Genomic DNA, 8084 nt, shown 5'->3' on the forward strand with positions numbered 1-8084 from the left:
CAGCCGGAGGAGTCGGCAGCTTTGCAGCCGGGGGCAGTCGTCAGCTTGCAGCGGGGAGTCGGCAGCTTGCAGCCGGGGAATCCGACATCTTGCAGCCGGGGCAGTCCGGCATCTTGCCAGCCGGAGGAGTCGGCAGCTCGCAGCCGGGGCAGTCGGCAGCTTGCAGCCGGGGCAGTCGGCAGCTTAGCCGGAGGAGTCAGCTGCACATGACAGCCGGAGAGTCGGCACAGCCGGAGGAGTGCAGCCGGAGGAGTCGGCAGCTTGCAGCCGGGTCAGTCGGCATCTTGCAGTCGGAGGAGTCGGCAGCTCGCAGCCGTCGGGCTTGCATCGGCAGCTGCAGCCGGGGAGTCCAGCCGCAGATCCGTCAGCTCGCAGCCGGGAGTCGTAGTTATGATAAGGGCGGTCACAATGGGTTGTTATTGGTTCCGTATGTTGCTTTCCATTCGGCGAGTTTTTGCTTCCAAGATTGCGGCGTAAACGAGCGCGAGCCATTGGCAACTGCGGAGCGGTCTGGCAGTGTTGGCTGCCGAATTGTGATGTCCTTGCCCCCCCCCCCCCCCCTCCCCCGCCCTCAGGACGGTGCTCGCGGCACTGTAGTTCGTGCACTCCAAATTGAATGGAATTTGAAGTGCAGTTCTCCGTGCGCACTTCGAGCAGCGCTGAAAGCTTGGCAAACTGACCTCTTGTCGACGAACCGTTTCGAACTCGTTCCGACGTGTGCGCTAGCGAGCAGTTGGTGTATCTGTTTGCTGCTGGTTTTTCTCGCCGCCCTGGTGGCCGTTGTCTCTGTCTCACACGGCCCTAGCCATGGAAGCCATGGCAGCTATGGCCGTGGCGGCCACAGAGGAAACGGACACGGCCGCAAGCGCTACGGACGTTCTCTGGGATACAACTACGGCCACGGATCCAGCCGTAGCCACGGGGGACACGGCTCAAGCCATGGCTTCGGAGGACACGGATCCGGCCACGTCCGCCACGGACTACAACTACGGTACCTACGCCGATCATCCGTATGGAGCCGCCAGCCGCTCTAACTACAACTCGTACCTGGCTTATGCATGCGCGCTCCCATATTAAATAGGCTCCTCTGTGTGAGCCAGCGATCCATCCCACTGAAGAACTTAAGCTGTGTAAGCGTAGCGGAAAGAACCGCTTCTGATTTTATCACACGCTGAGAAAAACTCCTGCAGGCTCCCTTGTCATAAAAAAAGTGTTTTCTTCCCTGATCTGCACATTAGTTTAAGACGGCCATAACAGAAACAAGGTCATGTGGTGGTGATAAGGATCATTTTGTCATCACCTAGTATCAGTTGCTGCTTCACAGCCAATTGCCTTAATTATTTTGCACTTTTTCGCATCATTATACAGCAGTATACCACGACGCGGACAGCCAACTATTAAACGGAAATGTCTGGCCCAATCACAGTATTTTAATTGCTTGCGGACGTCAGTAATGTCTTATCTTGCTTGTGCAAGGAAATCGCATTTGACGATGCCGTTTTCGTGATGCGGCACTTAATGCCTGGAACCGTCTAGCGATCCTGGGCATATTTGGTCGAAACGAAACGCGGGAACAAACTTCTCAACATGTGGACGTCATCTAGTGCACCTGGTCTCGAAGAGAAGCTTGCATACACGCACAAAGGCAGTAAAAAGGATGATGTTCATATGAAGGCGGTGTGTATTTAAGGCTGCATCGCAAAGTCTTTAAAACTGCGGCATGAAAGCTTTACATTGGCAGCGGAAGTGGTGGCGGAGCAAACCGTACGTGTTTCAGGTAACAATAGGTGAAAAGTACAAAAAAGGTGAGACACCCCGCACAGAAACATGATATGACGTTATCGTTAAATTATCTCAGACGTCTAATGTCGACAAGAAAAGTGAGAACGATTATCTGAACACGTGCGTGCATTCTAGTCACGTGACTACAAGCAGAGGCTTCCATGCGCATACAAGACATTGCAACGATGGCTGTTAGAGGTGGCAGCATGCCTCCAGGGCTATCATGTGACACGCTACCATGCGAACATAACATTTAAGTTTTTGCAGTTGTTGTGCCGTTTTGCGGGAGATTCGACTGACTCAACTCGAGTGATATCATAGTAAATATAACGCTTCGCTAACTAAATTTGTTGGTGGCTTCCGCCATGCAATTGCCTTCTGAGAAAGAAACTCCGATATTCTTCTGCCACGGGCCTTCTATTCACACGTGCCTCCTCCAACGGCCAACCAGCGCGAACCTCTCCCGCGAAAACTCGCCGGACGTCCACATCACCTCGGACAGCTCTGCAGACCTCCGCGGAATGTCACGCGCTCGCCTATTGGGCAACACTTTCCCGTTCGTCTGCCCACCCGTGAAACCAGCTGTTCACAAACCTGACGCATAAGTGGTGCACAACGAACTGCAAACCGTCCCACCGCACATCACAAACAGCTGACTTCGTTCTTCGTCAAGAATGCACCTCACCTAACCTCAAGCTGGGTCCTAACATATCTAACTCAAATGACAAGTGGGTAACTACTACCCAAAATCAATATAGAGACCATAGGAAGTCTAGGGACCAGAAGGCATTCACGCAACGCACCATTCACAAATCACAGAGGGAAATCAAATGAAATCATGTCGCTTCTACGATGATATGAGATGAGGCACAGTGAAATGCAGTGAGCAATGAAAGTATGAAAGATTGTTGTGGTTGTTAGAACCATTATGCCATTTCAAACACATCACAACTATTATGCTTCAACAGGCATCAGTTCAGGACCACTGCATGGTGCTCTACATGCATACATATATGGTTATTGACCCGAATTCAATCGCGTCAGCTTATGTGATAACAACCCAAATGTTAAGCTCGGCGGTGGTTGGTGCATTGATGTGGCAGTGATTTCAGCTGGACGAGATCTCTTTAGTGTCTGTTCAACTGTTGTGAAAATAAGGACTGATCACGTTGATTCAAATGTCGATGAAGTACATTCACAATGACGATGAATATCAATCGCGAAGCCTAGAATGGGCAACGCTGTGTTGTCTCACGACTGTTTGCATTAACCGTGGTTGGTGGGATTGACGTTACGGAGAGTGAGACTACGGCATGTGGCCCTAGTTTAGAGAATCCAATTTTGACGAGCACTTGTTAGCATACTCGACCACAATTAATCACAAAATGCTTACCGTAATACCACAACATAGCTGTTAAATCTCCTGGTATGGGTACGACCGTGTGATTTTCAGTGGTTTTGAGATAACCGTTCATAAATATGCCACTTTGTATGTGTCTATCAAGATCTTGTTTTCTTATTTCACGCAACACAGCCTCCACCCTCATGTTTCCAGTCACGTTTATTAGCATGATATCATTACGCTTGTCCGCCACTGCGAAGCATGCTTGCCCGTCACTGCTGATGCGGCATTGTAGGAAAACAGGTGAAAAGTATGGTGTTAAGATTCTAAGGTAATGCAAAACGCAGTTTCATCACCCGTCGTGGGCGGGCCTGGACGCCGTTTAAAGCAGCGTTGAAGAGGCTCCATCACCAATGCAACTTTGGGAGGTGGGCCGGGCATCAGAGGTTAATTTCTTCTTGATGAGAAGCGCCAGGGGCTATAATCATACAGGCAGCATTGTTAGGTCGCAGTGGTCTGTTTCCGTTCTCACTGGTAAGCAGTAGTTCGGTAAGCGTTCGGTAAGCAGTAGTCATTTGACTTTAAAAATCTGGTACTCTTTATCGCAACCTTATTTTGTGAATAGTTTTTCGAACGGAGAAGTGGTCCATCGTCGGACTGTGGATTGCACTTTGTACGAGACTTTCAAGAAAACGGAATCTCTGGTCCATAAGGTAAGTCGCATTTTGTTACCAGTCTTAAGGCCAGTCTTACCAGCCTCTTGTTACCAGTCTTTAACTGAAACCCGGCCAGGTGCTCGGTCTGTGGTGAAACCCGGCCAGGTGCTCGGTAGCAAATGTCTGAAACGCTTTTACCGTGTGCTTTTACAGCATATCCGTTGCACTGTCACGTCTTTCAGCGAGCTTTGAGCTACGTGGATCGGGAAGGCTCTGGCAACGCTGAAAGTGTGCTGCTGCCCGAAGGCCAGAGCACGGTTTCAAGTGCATGTGATGCCTGAGCAGCCACGGTTGGCACCGGCAGCGGTGTGAGGTTGCTGTGAGGTCACGCTCAAGTTTCCAGGTAAATTGTAAATATTTGCTAGGCATTTTCTGTACTGCCGCAAGAAACAAACAATGCAGTTTTTTCTACTTCGTATCTAACTAACAGTTGTTAGTTAGTTGTACCTAACTAACAAATTGCAATTCATCTCAGATTTTTTAAAGCCGCTCATTTTCAAAATAACCCTGTTTTCACAGGTGTAAAATTGTTCGTTAACATTCTAGAAAATCATGCCTTTAAAGCATCACATTGAAAGTTTGAATCCTATGGGACATTACTAGAAAGAGCATCGATGTTGACTGTATTCAGGAGGGCCTGCCATACTTATTACTTACATACATACTGTTTATGACCATCACCATATCCCTCAGCTACTTTTGTCAAACTTGGCGGTGGTCAACTGCAGCGAATATCAACGTGAAATGTCAAGTATGAATAATTTCAAGATAGTTTGCAATACACCGTAAGTGTCCTTTACAAACTTCTTCCTTTTCATTGGATTCTAGCAAGAATTTTCACGACATAAGCATCTGGAGGGGGGCAATAGGGTAATTCGTCGCAGATGGTAGTTTTCACTTGAAAAGGCTGCCATTGTTCATGGTAACTTTTCTTTGTGGACAGTTTTTGAGGGCAAACTTATTTTGTGGACAGTTTTCGACGGACAACTAGTCCATCGTTGCACTTTCATCTGCTGTTTTACTCAATTACTACTCTCACACGGCGCGTAACCATGGCAACTATGGCGACTATGACCATAGCGCCACGGAGGAAACGGACATGGCCCTGAGAGAAACGGACGTTCTCTGGGCTACAACTACGGTCACAGATTCAGCCGCAGCATGGGGGACACGGCTCAAGTCACAGCCCGGAGGACACGGATCCAGCCACGGACGCTACAGGCGTTCTCTCGGCTACAACTACGTCACCTACGCCGATCATCCGCATGTAGCCGTCACCCCCGCTCTAACTACAACTCGTACCCCAGTTTATGGATACGCCCTGGATAATACGCCCATATTGATAAGGTTCTGCTGTGTAAGCTTCCGACCTGTCCCTCGCTGAAAAGTTTATTAAGCTGTGTTATCTTAGCGAAAATGACTGCTTTGAGTTGTCGTATGAGAAAAAACTCGTTCCCATTCCACGCCCGGGTTGTCATGGAAATACAGGTTTTTCTGTACCTTAAGTGCATATTAGTTCGCAGCGATCAAAACAGTGACAATGCAATGTGGTGAAATGTAAGCAAGATTTTTTCATCACCAGTCAGTCGGTGCTTCACAAACTAATCACCTTTATTATTCTGCATTCTTGGTACCACTCTATAGCAGATACCACGGATTGGACGGGCCACCTTACTCAACAGAAATGTCCGACCTGATACAGTATTAGCATTTTGTTTACACGTCACTCATGCCTCAGCCTGGTGGTGCAAATAAGTCGCAATTTTACGATTCCGTTTGCGTTATGCAGCACCATGTGGCGGCGTCTTACAGCGATCCTAAGCATCGTCATGTCGAAACGTAACGAGGAAACAGACTTCTCAACCACATGCACGCGCCATCTTGCCACCGCATCTAGCCACATCGCCTCGAGAAGAAGCTTGCATACACGCGCAGAGACAGTAACAAATGATTGACAGTCCGATTCGGCAGTGGGGCTTTCAGGGCTGTATAACAAAGTCTAAAACTGCAGGCGTGAAAGTGTTTGCAGTCGGCAGCGGGAAGTGGCGGTGAGTGGGGTTGCGGTGGGACCCCATGACATAGTTCTTACCCCAAGAAGAGGGCCTTCTTTCTTTTTTCCGACAGTAAGTTAACTGATATAAGTCTACTGGGCTATGCGTGTTCTTTTCAATCATGCATTCAACAAAAATCAACAAAGGAACCAAATCTTCCCGTAAGAGTAAAGCAAATGGTTCGCTGGGACTTAGGTTTCAGTATGTTGTGTCTGGGTGGACATAATACTTTTCGAGGCCATGAGAAGGTAAGGGACGATGTGGTGTTTATCCAGGCATACTTTCACAGAGCACTGTAGGGAAATCAAATGAACGATTTCGTTTATTTGACGGTGGAAACGTGATGTGGCGCAGTGAAATGCACTGGCGCGATGGAAGTATGAACAGTTGTGGTGTTAGTTTGAGCCGTGCTTGGTTTCAAGGACACAGCAAATAGTTATTTTGCATCAATAGTCATCGCTTAGTGCCACTGTATGCTGCTCTCCATGCATGCATTCTATGTTTACTGAACCCCAACACAGAACTGCCCACTTTAACATGATCTACGACACATGAAGCGTTTAAGCTATCCAGCTCATATGTGAACAGTCGCAATGTTATGTCCGGAAATAAATGGCGCATTAAGATGTCATTGGGTGATTTTTAATGAGTAAAAACTTTTTGGTCAAGGTTCTACTCTGATAAATGAAATGATTTTTTGTTTTGTTTATTTAAACGTCACTGAAATGAATGACAGGTGTATCCCATGAATGTCAATCACCAGCTCTGGAATGGGCATAGGTGGTGTTTTTTTCAAACCTGTTTCCGTAAACCGTATTTGACGCGTCGACAATAGGGGACGCGGGACCGCGGCATGTGACCCGAGTGTAGCGAAGACAGTTTGAGAAGCAATTGTTGACATACTACGGAAATGTACTAGAGAATCCGTCATATGAATTGACAGTATATTGCACTTCGATCTGTTGGCATTGTTCGTATATTCACCTAATTTTCAGTTACGGACATCATCCATCAATCCGAGCTACCAAGCTTGTGTATTTTTTAAGTCTTTCCCTAAAAAGAGCGCGTTTTGCTTGCTGCGATATCAGAACATAGTTGGTCAAACTGCTGAAATTTATACAACCACGTGCTTTAAAGTGCCTTCGAAGTACCATCGACAAATCGGGATACTTTGTGTGTCTCTATCTGGTTCCCTTTTCCTATCTTCAGATACAGGAATCTCCAATTTGATGCCTTTTTCCGGTCACATTTCTTAACTATAACATTGACCGTCGTCCATTAGAACTGGCGGCCTGTGGTGCGGGATGAAAGGAAAATGAGTGGTAGGAAAGCCGTGTGAAAGAAGTAAAAACAGTGTAAAGTGTTAAGGTTTTAACGTGATATTATACGTGACTCCATCGATGGCACCCCAACAAACAGGAAAAGGTCTGGTCACCGAGCGAAACAGCGAAGAGCAGGATGCACCACAGGTAAATGTAGGCAGATAGGAAGCGAAGCTTAAGTTGCTGTCGTCGGGACGTGCCGCTGGGTGTAACGACAGTCAATAACGCATTCTTGGGGGTCGGTTTTATGTCCCGCGCTTCCTATTATTGAGTCTACTCAATGACGATATTATGCAACATGCAATAAGGCAACGCCCATGGAAACAGATGGTGATCCAGTGGCACAGTGACCGTCACGCCTCCGGCACCCCCAACACGTGCATAACTGAGGAAGGACGGACATGTCGCCCATACGGCGGCGACAGTGCTAGAGATACCGTTTGCTGTGAGATATGACTTCCTTCATGAGCTCACAGCACCTAAGGAGGCCAGTGAACATCGTCTATCAGATAATTGATTGGTACTTATCTTGATGATTTTACAATGCAGAGTTCCAGTTTCAGCACGATGTAAAGACATGTGACGCATTTCAGCAGAAAAGTGTACAGATATCCATTATGACTTTTACCAGAGACGTTATTTCAGCAGCAGTTTACTTGCACTGTTTCCCTTATCCCACTTTGTATATCAACATGTGAACGTTTCTAAACCATGGGACGTCTTCATAGAGGCATTAGTGACGAAGAACTGACCAACATTTGGAGACCATGTTCAGGTCAAAAACCTACGGAAATGGTCATGGGTGCCAAAATAAGTAAAGCCAGTAGCTGATGAGGACAGTGAGGCGGTTGGCACCTTGAAATTGACTTTG

This window comes from Pollicipes pollicipes, unplaced genomic scaffold (assembly GCF_011947565.3).
Source record: "Pollicipes pollicipes isolate AB1234 unplaced genomic scaffold, Ppol_2.1 Scaffold_4219;HRSCAF=4965_pilon_pilon_pilon, whole genome shotgun sequence".
Classification (NCBI taxonomy): domain Eukaryota; kingdom Metazoa; phylum Arthropoda; class Thecostraca; order Pollicipedomorpha; family Pollicipedidae; genus Pollicipes; species Pollicipes pollicipes.